Consider the following 14,490-nt stretch of genomic DNA (forward strand, 5'->3'; position numbering starts at 1 on the left):
ATGATGTCATTGTTGCTGGAACCTCGGAAGAAGAGCTGCTCAGTCGTCTTCGTGAAGTTCTCAGAAGGTTCCAAGATGTGGGGCTTAAGGTCAAGAAAGAGAAATGCCAGCTTGGGGTGGCTGAAGTAGATTTTTTGGGGTTTAGAGTCGACGCCGAGGGAATTCATCCAATGCCGGAGAAGACTCAAGCGATTGTGAAGGCACCACGTCCTGCAGGCAAGACAGAGCTACAGGCATTCCTGGGGCTCCTCAACTTTTATCATGCATTTCTGCCCCATAAGGCAACTGTCGCAGAACCACTGCATCGGCTCTTGAACAAAAATGCGCCCTGGGTCTGGGGTCACACACAGCAGAGAGCGTTTGATAATGTGAAGCACCTCCTGTCATCCAACCAGGTCTTGGTGCATTTTGATGAGAACAAACCACTCATTCTGGCTTGTGATGCCTCACCATATGGAATAGGGGCTGTGCTAAGTCACAAAATGCCAGATGGCAGAGAAGCACCAATTGCATTCTACTCAAGGACGCTGTCTACTACTGAGCGGAATTATGCTCAGATTGATAAAGAGGCACTTGCAGTAGTTGCAGGCGTAAAAAAGTTCCACGACTATGTATATGGCCGGCCGTTTCAGATCCACACGGACCACAAGCCACTTCTGGGATTGTTTGCACCAGACCGCCAGACGCCGCAGATGTTGTCCCCTCGGATGCGCTGGTCCATTTTTCTGAATGGGTACCAATACTCTCTCCTTCACCAGCCTGGAAAACAGCTGGGCCACGCGGACGGCCTCAGCAGAATTCCCCTGACAAACCAGCAACCCGAGGATCCGTCCCCAGCTGAGATCATTATGCTCTTGGACACTCTTCCAGAACCTCCACTCCATGCGGCTCACATTGCCACGTATTCCGCCAAGGACCGTATAATATCCCGTGTACTCAACTGGGCATGGAAGGGGTGGCCACCAAAGCACAGCATTAGTTCTGAGTTCACACCATTCGTGGTCAGGCAAAATGAACTATCGGCCCACAAGGGCTGTTTACTGTGGGGTGACCGTGTAGTTATTCCGCAGAAGTTACATTCCAGGATTCTTGAAGCCTTGCATGCCGGGCACCCAGGAATTGTTCGGATGAAGGCACTTGCCCGCAGTTATGTATGGTGGCCGGGAATCGATGCAGCTATTGAGGAATGGGTGCGACGATGCTCTCCATGTCAGGAGACACGGCCAGAGATGCCCAGAGCACCAGTCCATCCATGGGAGACGACGCGGACACCATGGTCCCGCCTACACATTGACTTTGCAGGGCCGTTCCAAGGACAGACGTTCTTGATCGTGGTGGACTCGTATTCAAAGTGGCTGGAGGTCATTCCAGTTTCATCGATGACATCACTCACTGTGATCAACGCTCTGCGGAAGCTGTTTGCAACACATGGCCTTCCAGCCACTATCGTGTCTGACAACGGGCCTCAGTTTACGTCTGCCGAGTTTCGGGGGTTTCTCGATGCCAACCTAATTCGTCAGGTGACTTCTGCACCCTTTCACCCGTCCACAAATGGTCAAGCTGAAAGAATGGTGCGAACCACTAAAGAAGCACTGTCCCGCATTATTCAGGGGAATTGGTCACGGCGGCTAGCAGATTTCATGTTACAGCAACATGTAACCCCGCACACAGGCACAGGGCGATCACCAGCCGAACTTTTGATGGGCCGCCGGCTGTTAACCATGCTGGACCGGTTGCATCCGGACAGGGCCCCAGACAGGTCTTCCCAGCATACAGGAACGCTGCCGATGCCACGTTCATTCCAACCTGAAGACCCGGTGTTTGCACGCAACTATGGCCAGGGGCCTCCATGGGTCTCTGCTGTGGTAGCCCGAGCCACAGGCCCAATCTCCTACGAAGTTACGCTGCCAGATGGCCGAGTGTTGCGCCGGCATGTGGACCAGCTCCGTCGACGGGCCGCTACCCCTTGCATAGGTGAAGGACCAGTACCCACAGAACAGCAGCCAGAAGTCTGCCCCTCACAAGGAGGGCCACCGGTAGAAGCTTGTCCTATGCAGGGAACACCACCCGAAGTAGTGAGCAGCGAGCCACCTGAAGACCAACCAGTGGAGGAGCAGCCAACAGCTGAACCTTCCTCTGACGATACTGTCACACCACAAACGGTACCAATGGCTATGCCTCTACCACTGTCTTCAGGGGAGAAAAGTGACCCTGCTGAGCCACCAACCCTACGTCGCTCACTTCGAGCTCGGAAGGCTCCGTCCCATCTGCGGGACTTTGTGCTGGCTCTGGCCGACTGTTGAGTCCGAACTAAGGGTGGAGGAGTGTTGTGTTCGGAGTTTAGCGGTGGGGCAGTTGCGCGTTCCTGCCGCGGTGTGGTGCGAGTGTGCTCCAGACTAGTAACGAGGCGTGGAAGACTGGCGTCACACATATCAGTGGTGCAGTGGAATGCGGTGTGTGTTTTTTCTTGAGTGTTGTCACGGCTGGGGCCGGACGAAGTTAAATAAAATGTTGTGAACCCGACATAACAGTAACGATCTTCAAAAAGAGCTGTCCATCTGCATAGCACTTCACATCTGATGTGGCCGTCCAGGGACAAGGCGTGGCCTCCCAGATTACACAAGCCTAGCAGAGAGGTTAATGATGTTGAATATGGCCCCAGGACTTCTCACCACATGATGACTCGGATCGGAAGTGCTGCAACGGCTGCACAAGGTCCACACGATCACCTGCAAATGTTTAGTGCCTAAATTATATGCAAATAAAATATCAAACACGCATGGCACAGGAACATTCAAAATCATCAATGCTGCAAGCTAAGCTGCGGTAAAGTGTAATCTATGAATGCAAGAAACGGTCAGTGCAAAACCTAAACCTAAGTGAACCATTTCCGTAACAGGTAAAGACGGCTTGGCGGCGGAAATTGTATTGTGACGGCTAACTTTTTCTTTCTTTTTGTTGCAATTAGAACGACTTATATCAGGCGATTTCACTTGTTTTTCCTCTTTCGGTCGTCGAAACCATTAACCAAGAAATCTTGACAACTACGAGCACACTAGTTGAAGAAAATTATAATGCGTCGCAGAAATAGGCAGCTAAAAGCAACGCAAAATGCTGATTAAAAATATCGGATTCGCCGCATGCGTCCTGTGAGTATTCCTTTAATCTTCAGTCATTTCCCGCCTGCGTACAACTTGAATGCGAATGACGCTGTATGAACAGTCACCTTTACAGGCTTTCCTATTACACTTACCTCTGTGATGCTCGACGTGCTGCACCATTTCCAGCAGATCGACTGCGTTGCCTTGCTGGTCGACACCCATCGAGAAGCCCGACACATTCCGGGAGCTTGTCGCTCGGCCGAACGAATACATTTCGTGCCATCCAACGTCAGAGGCGTTCACCACTGGCGATCACACCCGAAACACCAGTAGCTCAACAGTTCAACATTCCGAGCGCAGGGCAATTCTCGCCTCGGAGCTTGCAAAGCCGCCACACTACACTCATCAGATGACTGATCTGACTGTACTGACGAGCTATCTTTCAAGACAATTTGACAGCATTGCTGTGCTGCAGCAAATCCTCGATCACTACTTGCAGACGACGGACGGCACGAAGACCACTCATAAGCGTACAAGTTCTTTCTTTCCTCCATGTAAGCTATAGTGAACTAGAATATATATTCTAGTTCACTATAATGTAAGCGTACCTCCCTTCATGCCTCCCTCCATGGCCGCCGCCATTGCTGGGTTATCATAACCGCGCAGACCAATGATTTCTTACCATGGGAAGAAAGGGTTTGAAATAAGAAAGCAGTTAGCGCCGTCACGCGGCCTCACGCTTCTGCCCCCATTAGAGATTGTCTCAAGCGTCCTTTATTTCATACGCGCTCATAATTTGCCTTTCTATCGCGTTTAAAAAGCCATGCAAGGTGTATATAAAGTTATCCTTTTACTTTTAACAACAAGCTAAGAAACTACGGTAGGCTAACGGCTGCATAAATCAGCTTGCCTGTCGCCATAGTGGGTGCGTTCCAATTCACGTCTAGCAAGACTGCTTCGTAGACGTCTACGTCACTCTATGGTCTACGTAGACGTCTACAGGTTCGCGTATTGGAACGCGTCTATAGTGTTCTAGAATTGAGAAGTGTGCCGTCTGCCGCCGGCGAGCTGGTCGTTTCAGCGATGACAGGAGAGAGGGCGCTGTGTGCAGGAGGAGCGCAGTGAGCGCGGAGCAGACAGCTGGGTGAACCTAAAGCCCCTCAATAAACTTTATTGAGGGGCTTTAGGTGAACCGCCTTCGTCACCGCTAGTTCAATCGGACTCCGGAGGCGCGTAGCAATAAATTGAGTCGCTTTAGCTCCCACACGCTTGTCTAAATGTATTAAAACGGTTATGTTCATGAACAAAACAACTAGTTCCCTATAAAATAAGCGGCCGTCGTCAGGGAACGGCGATACAAATACAGGCAATGTAAGATACAGATTGCCGACGAACTGACAAGCAACGGCAAGATATATTTCCTGAACGTATTGGGTGCTTTATTTCTCGAACACTAGCGGGAGGTTCAATGACGAATGTCTAACGTATTTCTATGATCATGTAAATTTTTAATATTGGATACACGGTTTATGCGGGCTAGACTGAAGTCTTCCATCGACGTTCGCACGTACTGAAAACGCAGTGAATGGTGTTTTAGGCTAAGCTAGCGTACGTTTTGCGCCACATGTAAATAGAGGTATGCGAAGATTGTTTTAAGACAGAAATTATGCCAGCGGTTGCTGATGACTTTATTTATATGTGGGCGAATACATATGAACTGGCAGTCCTACTCAAAACGAAATGAATGAATGATCGAGAGCACATAGCAATGAACGAAACCACATAATGGACGACGTGAAAAAAAAAAATCGCGACTTAGTGCAAGAATATGGTACAAACGTATAAAACTGTACAGAACTATATGAGAATATTAATGAACTGTACTAGGCCGTGAATAAATTAAGCTGCTAAATTTGAAAACACACAAGAGAAAGGCAGAATGATTAAAGTCCTCAAACACGATTACTTGCACCTCCTCAGCTTTAGGTACTTTACCTGCTCTGCTTTAGAGGTCTGCTCTTGGTTTAGCCAGTTTAGCGACTTGGCATAAAAACGCAATCGCATGAGGACGTAGAACTTCACTATGTTAAGTGTCATTTCTTTGTCATGAGTAGGGCAACCAAACTTGGAAACCTCTGCGCTTTGCAAAAACAAAGCAAATTCACGCATGCTATTTGCGTTAATCTTTCTTGAACTAAAAAAAAAAAAAAAAAAAAACAAACGTGAAAGACTCTTCCAGCGTGTGCACGAGCTTTGCAAGCTCCGAGGACGGATAAAGAAGACCTCCGTGGTCGAAGTTTGAGATAAATTGATTTTCTTCTTTTTGTGCCACGCACGATTTGCTTGAAATGAGATAAGAGGAGCAAGTACTGCATTTTGACTTGTTCATGAACTTTCTAGCGACATATCCTGCAATATAAGCTATGAGACGGCTAGAACTGTGCCTAGTGACGTATCTGTGGTCATCTGAAGGAAGGGAATTCAAATTAGCTTCGACGTCCTCGAGCCTCCCCTCGTCAACTAAACGGTCAAGCTCATCAATAGGATTTGAAAGAAGCTGGGTAAGTTTCTCGCTTGTACGGCTAATTCCAAGTAAGGCATTTACAATTTCAGCATTACAATTTCCTGTCTTTGGGGGCTTCACTAAGTTGTTAAATGCCAGGGCATTGACTGTCACTAAAAATTGAGCCGGCGTGGGATGATCGTTGCAGCCATTAAATTGCCTCACGATGTCGAAGAGGTTTGCTAGTTTGTCTTGGCTTAGTCTCGATGTGATAATGTATGTAAAACCGCATTTTGCAGATAAGTAGTCAACGAGGTCGACTGTGGACTGCAAAGGTACCCGAAGGCCTTCCGCGGTGCTGTTGCTTAGGAAACCATGCTTTGAGTGTATTTCGAGAAGGGAAGGGTTCGAATAGGGAAGGCAGCAGAAAGAGCGCGCAATAAGCAAGAAGAAAGAACGAAAGGAAGGAAAAGAGCATTCAGTAAAAAAAAAAGGGGGGGGGGGCGGGGGGGGGGGGGCTAAAGTCATACGAGACGGACGGAACTGTTACTGTGCTCTCTGCAAACATGTGTTTTCCTGCTTGACCAATCATCGCTCTTCGCTCAACAACGTGCCATAGTACAACAGCCAGAGAAGCAACGCGATGCAACAAAATTCACGCAGGAAACGAGCCGCAGAAGCAGACGCCCCAAGCGTTTCCTCTGCGGCGCGCGCGCTTGTGATGCGCTCCTACGGCTGACAGCGCCACCTACGCTTTTCATCGCTCCGGCGACCACGTCGCTCCCATTGCCGCGCGCCGAAGACGGCACACTTCCCAATTCTAGAACACTATAACGCGTCTACCTGTTTACGCCTAGCGTCACCTCGCGGCATAAAGGTTGAACTAAAAAGTTTTTATAACTATTATAACGCTGTTTTCTTTAAAGATTTACGACAATACAGGTAAAAATTACGTTTTTATCGGTTCGCCGATTTTTTGCAGCAACAATATTACATGTGTAATCGCCACAATGTAGATAGACTATTAATAGGTTAACTTGTAGGAGACCGACTTCTGACGCAATGAGCATGCTCATGAATTGACGGAAGATAGCGTTAGTCCGTTTTTCCTTTTTTTATTATACTGATGCTGAAGTGTACATGCTTCTCAGATGTCTCATTCACACAGCTGTAAGAATGAAAACATGCAAAATACTGTAAACTTGAGGCGATTACGGACGAAAGGTAATAACCGGCTACAGCAAACGAAGAACTGCTGTTACACCTGTTGTCTGTAGTCACTAGACGAGGAAACCAAAGACAACTTGTTTTAATAATGTACAGGCACAAAAAAAAAAATCAATGCGCAACAAGTCGGCATCGTCAGGGGAGTTCGTTCTTCTGAGATTAACTGAAAATGGGCGGAAGAGTTTGCCACGGCTACTACAGCAAGGTAGAAACACACACGTGCGCCGTACAGCAGCCGTCCTGACTCCCGGCGAAGTGCGAAGAGTTCGTCGATAACATCAAGACTGAAGCAGACAGAAGAAACTCGTCAAGTTAAAAAAAAGAAGACCAACAGCATCCAACGCACACTTTCCTCTTCGCGCGGTAATAGAATCTGCAGTGCTATATATATCTCACGACCATAAAGACAGCTAAATTAGCCTCTAGCTAGCGCATACATTGACGTAACAACTCACGTTTGAAAGATCGTTCATATGCATACTCCGGCGTTCGCAAAGAGCACGACCACCGTACAGCTACTGCAACAACCGCACGCACGACTCGCTCAGCGCGAAACGCGCTCTGTCCGCCATGTTTAGACAGCAAAGTAGTCTGCATCGATGTTGACTTCGGCGAAGCCGTCTTCGCGAGACTGCTTCGCGAGAATTGGAACGCATCCCAAGATGGCGGCTGCCCGCGCAGCACCTGTCTAAGTAGACGTCTACGAGGGGGTATTGGAACCAACACCTCCTAGACAGCTTTCAAGGCCTGCGCGCTCCGACGTGACGTCACTTCCTGCCGGCCTACTCCCTGCGTCCCCGGCATGGAGGAAGGAAAGCTTAGGAGAGGCCCTGACGTCATTTTTTTGAAGCCGGCGCGGCCGCGCCGCGACCGGGCGCTGCAACGTCTCTCCTCCACCTTTAACCTTTCTCCGCGACACTCACGTAGGTAGGGCCCTTAGCAACGCTGTTGCTAGTGGCCCGAGTTTTCATAGCAACGCGTCGCCGTTGCTAATGGCCCGACTTGGCCAACCCTAAATTTTGACGTCACTTCCGCCACACTTTCTCCAAGGGCCTCTCCTAAGTTGTTTCCTTCCTCCATGGTCCCCGGCGTCCCGGCGCACCAGTCAGCCGCGCGCCATATTTACTTTGTGCCGTGTGCGAGTGGGCTGCTGTTCTGCGTGTGTTTTCTTGCCCTATTTGGTTGCTGTGCGCCCATGTTTTGCGGCATATGCTGGTTTTGACATGCCGAACAAGTGTTGTGTACCGGCATGTTCAAGCAATTACCGAACAGGGGAAAAAGCCCAAGTGTTTTCCTTCCCGAAGGACGAAGTGCAACGCACGAAGTGGCTGCGGGCGATACCGAGGAAGGATTTTATTCCTACAGAGAATAACAAGGTAAGAGATTTGTTTGTTACACTGTGCTTCTAGACTACGTTTGAAGCGCAATTCGATTATTCCTTTTATCGAACGAGAACAGTATATAGCAGGTATTTCGCTCTAGCAGTCGCATATTATCAGTATGCCTTCGCTTTTGTTTGCATGCAGGTATGCGCACTGCACTTCGAGGAGTCATGCCTTGAACGGAAAACTTCGTACACGGATCCCAGGACCGGGCGAGTGCTCGAGGTTTCATTGAAAGTACCCCGGCTTCGAAAAGGATCAGTGCCTGCTCTCTTTCCGGGATGCCCATCCTACTTGTCAAAGCAAGACGCCTGCCCTTCCAGAATATCACCAGATAGCAAACGAACACGCCGAGAAGCATCAGACCTTGCTCGTGCGATTTCTGAATCCGCAGCTTCCTACCACAGTGAAGAAATTAAGCGTAGTTTTTTCTCGCTTCCTGAACTGAAAGAACGATTGAAGACAGTGTGTGTACCTGATGTGTGGGCAGTCATTCATCGCCCTAACTGTGCGCTGTTTTTGAACATAGTGAACGAGAGTGCACCTGTTTTGCAGTCATCCGTGACCATCTCCGTTGATATGGAGTTAAGCGTGTGTTTCTTGGGCAAAAGTTTGAAGCGTTTTGGAAATTACTTGGTGCCAAATAAGGTCATGGATGGCAATGTTCTCCTGGAAATATTGAATCGAATGCAATGCATTGAGAGCGACGAGTGTCCTTCTGATGGCCTTCCAGATATTGTTTGTGCTCTTCTGGAAAAAATTGAGGAACACATCACAGACAGCAAAAGGGATATGATTAGATTTTTGAAAGAACAGGTGACATTGCTTGTAAAGGAACGCATCCAATATTCATCAGAGATTATGGTGCTTGCTTCTATTTTGCACACCATATCCCCTCACGCATACAAGTTCCTTAGGTCATCTTGTGTCCTTGTCTTGCCACATCCGAGTACAATAAGAAATGTCTGCTCTTCATTTCAGTTGTCACCGCAAAATGAATCTGGGAATGGTAATTTTCTGAAGTACATCGCCCACAGATCCAAACAACTGAAGCAATATGAAAAAGATATTGTTCTGATGGTAGATGAAATCCATATCCAACCATTTTTTGATTATAAAGGTGGCAATATCAGTGGAGCAGCGGCAAACTCCAATGTGGCCGCTACATCCGCGCATGTGTTTATGTTGCAAAGCATGCTCAGCTCTTTTCGAGAAGTTGTACACATTCTTCCTGTGCGAACGCTGAATGCCGAGTCTCTGCACAAAGTGCTTAAGGAAGTCATCCTCGGGCTTGAAAAACTTGGATTCAGAGTGCTAGCTGTTGTGTCGGATAACAATTCGATCAACAGGAAAGCCCTTAGTATGTTTTCAAGTCCCCCCAAGCTGAAAATAGCTTATCCGAATCCGGCTGACGCATCACGGCCTTTATTTTATGTTGTAGATGCCGTGCATTTGCTCAAGTGCATTAGAAACAACTGGTTAAATCAAAAAAATCCTGGAACTAACCTTCATTTCCCACTGTTTGACCTTTCAAATAACACAGTGCATCATGATGCCATACAGTGGGCTTCTTTCAAGGAACTACGTGAGCTTCATAAGCTTGAAGCTTCGCAGCTCCTAAAATACAGCTACCACCTCTCCTCAAAAGCACTGAACCCCAGCAACTTAGAGAGACAGAATGTCAAGCTCGCTTTACAGGTATTTAATGAATTTGTGGCTGAAGCATTAGATGCCCACAGTGACTTGCCAGCATTTCAACATGCTAAGCAGACTGCAAATTTTGTTAGAGTAATCGTTAGATGGTGGAAAATTGTAAATGTTAAAACACCGCACAAAGGGTATCACCATCGAGATGTTTACGAGCAGCCAGCTTCATCAAGGACAGATGACCCTAAGCTGACCTTCTTGGGTGCCTTAGTGACTTGGTTGGACGTGTGGGAGTTTTATAAGCATGACAATGGTACACTCACAAGAGAAACTCTTACTGCTTGGAGGCATTCAGCCTACGCTTTGCTGGAGTTCACAAAGTACTGTACTGTTGAACTTGGTTACAAGTACGTACTTCTCGGAAAGGTGCAGACAGATGGTCTCGAACACAGGTTCGGTCAGTACAGGCAAATGGCAGGAGGCCACTATCACATTAGCATCCGACAACTTTATGAATGTGAAGGCAGGCTGCGACTGCAGAGCACCCTTCCGGCATTAAGCGATGATGATCTGCTAGACACTGCTTCTTCACAAAGTGCCCCACATAAAGCGTCTTTCGACATTAACGTAGAGTCTGAAGACTTAGACAAGTTGAGTTCACGTGTTGCTGTGTTTGGCTATGTTGCAGGCTTTTGCGCGCACTCTGTCTTGAAAGTTTTGAAGTGCGACACCTGCAAGGAAAAGCTTGTTGTTGAGAGAGATGACGAGAGAGACACGGATATGTACTCACTAACAGCGAACCTCAGTCGAGGGGGCTTAAAATTTCCCAGTGCGTGTGTTGTTACCATCGTTATGCACGCCGAAGTTGTAAAAAAATTGCTGCAGCCCGAAAATGCCACGAACTTCTTGCAGATGTCTAATCACAGGGACATTGTGAAGCACCTTGTGATTAAAAGCCTGCCAGAGTTCGAAGAACTGTGCACATGTGAAAACGGCCATGAGCCAGAACTTGTAATTAACATGGCAGCAAAATGTGCTACAAATATAATCCTGAACAATTATTGTAAAGACAGGAACGATACTGCCACTGCTGCTGCAAAAGCTGATGCAAAAGCACGCAAATTAAAGACTGTCACCAAAAAGTGATAATGAAAGCAATTGTTGGCTGTTTATTGTGCTTCATCATTTGTGCCGCAAATAAATTTTGTCCCCATTTGTAAAGCTTTTAAGCATTTTGCATTTATTTAACTGGAGCGAACGTCACGACATGCTATTTGTCAATTTGTCCCCATTTGTAAAGCTTTTAAGCATTTTGCATTTATTTAACTGGAGCGAACGTCACGACATGCTATTTGTCAAACGTTCTCATTCTTTTCTATTTTTTTTAACTCTTCCTACATCTCAACGATAATGTGCTACATCTACACGTCACTTGCGCACCAACCACGCGTAGCTTCATGGAAAGCCTGAGCGCGGCTACGCAGCAAGCGCCAACAAGCAGGGGAGAGTTGGAAGCGGCGCGTCGCCTGGGACGGGCAGTGGTGACGTAGCTGACGTCGAGGCACGTGACGCGCAGGCCTGGAAGAAGTTTAGGAGGTGTTGATTGGAACGCACCCAGTCTCATTAGCATAATTCGGGCGCCTCGCCACTCGGCGAAATTATGGCGGCTAAACGTCAGCATTTTCGGTAATGGCGGCACATCAGTTACGTCATGACGCGTCAATTTGACGTAACCTAAATATGCTTGCGTATCACGTGGTTCACGTGACATAGCTCCAGCCAATCAAATTTGAGCATCGGCTCCTTCCCAGTATGCCATTATTTTCATCACATTGGTTAATCGAGCGTAAGTGTTCTCCAAACCACCATCAGTAACTTTGCTTCCACTCCAAAATCATTCGTATTTGTCATCCAGACAACAAGGATAGCTCCGGTTGAAATCAATTTTCACGGCTACGCCATTTTGACGTAACTGCTAAAAGTGCTTGCCTCAACTGATGGTTTCGCGCCACAAGTTTGAAGCACGTGACTCTTTTCAGAGCCAATCAGAAAGACAATCAGGCGCCGCCAGGGGAAGGCGAATATCGAGGATCGGGCCCCTAGTCATTGGAAGAAACAACTGGACGGCTGAGCTAGGTTATAGTGCCCTAGAATATTGGGCAGTGTGACGACCGGCGCCGGAGAGCGGGCCGCTTTTGCGATGACAGGAACCGACTCCCGCAAGAGGGAGCGACGTGCAACAGGGGTGCCACGTTCGCCGCTCGGCGCGTAGCGGCCGCGGGGATAGCGGGGGTACAGAGGAGGGGCGCGGTTCTCTTTGGAGCTATTTTGACACGTTACGCAAATGGTGCGATATTTAATAAAAGGGCTACTTATTACAAGTGCTTAAACTCATCCCTGCCATTCCGTTACGTTAATTTGAAGACGCCGTGCTCGCTTGGGCACGGAGCAGCGCGCGATGTTTGAATCACTATTTCAAACGCTTTCAACATTTCTTCCTGCGGACAGCCATAAATCGTCCAGATGATCTTGTACTTAATGTTTTCAACGATGCGTGGTGTTTTTCATTCGTTCTTCCAGTAAGGGAATAAAGGCTACTGCCGAGGAGCGCTATTAACACGCGGAGAAAAATACATGCGAATCAAAGCTTGTGCTTCGTAAGGTCTCTTAGGAACAGCTTATTTTGTACGAACCTTATTCACGAACACCTACTTACATTTTGCAGCTTGTGCTCATTAATAAATAACAACGTGTATCTTAAATCGTCAGTAATCTGTAATATATCTCTTTAATAGGTGTTCTGTATGTTCCCTAATCACCGCTTATAGAAATTACAAATACAGTGTGCGAGCAAAACACATTTATTTATTACCGTTCTAATATGAAGCACTGCGGTATTTAGCGGCAAAAAGAAAAAAAAAGGAACATATACGCAACTCAAGCATTTATTCTCTGTTCGTGATTAACAAATACATATATCGCGGACATTTCTTTACGTGCCGCTGGCCTAAGGGTGAAGCAGCTGTTTAGATTAAAAAAATGTCAAGTACAGCTAGGGCAATACTTCAGATAAAATATGAAAAATTAAACCTGTCACATACGTATACGAGGGAATACGTTCATAGTGGGCACTTGAGAGCGGACGCTTTACTGGCATGGAATGGTACAGAGTTAAAGAAAACACTTATAATTGCGCGTCGTATTGGCAGATATGATGCAGTTGTTGGCGCGCACCGCAAGAAAACGAAAAATGCGAAAACGGTGACGGGCACCAAATACACATGCAATTAATATAAGGCCGAATTCAGATGCGGACACTAATGCGTGTTTATTCTTCGAGTGTGTGGTATGAAATGTGAGTAATCGACTGGATATACTCGCCAACTACTGCTTGCCGGGCTATAATCGGGCTACTTGCCGCGGCTACTCTTTACAGAACTAATCAGGCTATAATTGTTAACAAGGTTGATATTACACGTGGAATACTTTCAAGAGAATTCAATTATTTTCCCTTTGAGAACTCTTGTCGTGGTTCGCTTAACTTTGCAAAGAGCGAACCCGCAAAAACACATGAAATTTCATTACTTCAAGTGTGAGCTTTCTGGTGCTCTAAGTAGGTAAAATTTTTGAACCTCCACATTTTAGATGGAGGTTGAAAAATCTGAAATGCAAAGGCGTCCAAAAGGATCGTACACCCGAGCCAAATTTTCGGGTAAATTGCGACTATAGCTTGGAGCCTATGGCGCAGTTTTTGTTCATGGCGAAAAACCGTGCCGGCCTCGCAACCTCTCTTTCGCTGAAGGATCATGTAGCGGAAGCGAATTAGGCGTACACTATAGCCTTTGCGTCCTCTATTTTCCATCGGTCTTTCTTTTTCAAAGCTATTCTTTTTTTCTTTTTTTTTATATGTGCACCAAAACAGGACTAGAGCGATCTTCTGGGGTCAATGACTTACATATTACCGGTTGCTTGAGCACGCAGAATAAAAACTACCTAGAATGAAAACATCTTCTGGAACAATTAAGTCATTGTCAAACTATAATGCATTGAGATTAAATGTCTTAAGTATAGCGCGCATCTCTGGGTACTTAAAGCTACCCGTTACAACAATGTTCCAACTTATGGAAATAAAATAAAATGGTTAAACTGGTTCACAGGAAGGGAAAGGCGCAGTAACTGTCACACTTGCTCTGTCGTGCGTTTGCTGCGCCGCACAATTGTTGACATTTGCGGTCGCTCTTTTCATGGCGCTGCGTGCCTCCTTTCTCCCTCCCTTGTAGGCGACACGTTTCTTTTCTTTTTTTTCTGTGCATCCTTTACTTCCCACTTCTTCCACCTTTCCTGACTCACTGTGTTTAGTTATTTAGTAGCCGTTTACCTGGTGTAGTGTCGTTCATTTTTCATGTCTCAACCTCTATGCGGGGTAGTCCATATTTAATTCATTCGAACTGAATGCCAACTTTTCTTGTGGCTTCAGGTGACTTACTGTAGTTGGCATAGTCTGCGCGTGAAACAACGGAATATACCATTTTTGACTGTTTTGATAATGGGGTTACTGTGGCCAGCTTTAGTCAGCGCTCGAACGCACATGTTGCATGTTTGACTTCTTCATACATCCTGTCTCCGCACA

The 14,490-nt window shown here is 46.9% G+C and overlaps 1 pseudogene across 1 annotated transcript; it reads left to right on the plus strand.

Moving 5' to 3' along the window:
* Positions 1-7,931: 7,931 nt before the first annotated feature.
* LOC146172633 (uncharacterized) lies at positions 7,932-9,346 on the plus strand (annotated as a pseudogene). The gene is made up of 2 exons (XR_014702231.1): positions 7,932-8,207; positions 8,358-9,346. The product of XR_014702231.1 is annotated as an uncharacterized LOC146172633 (transcript).
* Positions 9,347-14,490: the final 5,144 nt, after the last annotated feature.

The sequence above is a fragment of the Amblyomma maculatum genome, chromosome 11 (genome assembly GCF_055883805.1).
Source record: "Amblyomma maculatum isolate TAMU_Amacu chromosome 11, ASM5588380v1, whole genome shotgun sequence".
In the NCBI taxonomy this organism is placed as follows: domain Eukaryota; kingdom Metazoa; phylum Arthropoda; class Arachnida; order Ixodida; family Ixodidae; genus Amblyomma; species Amblyomma maculatum.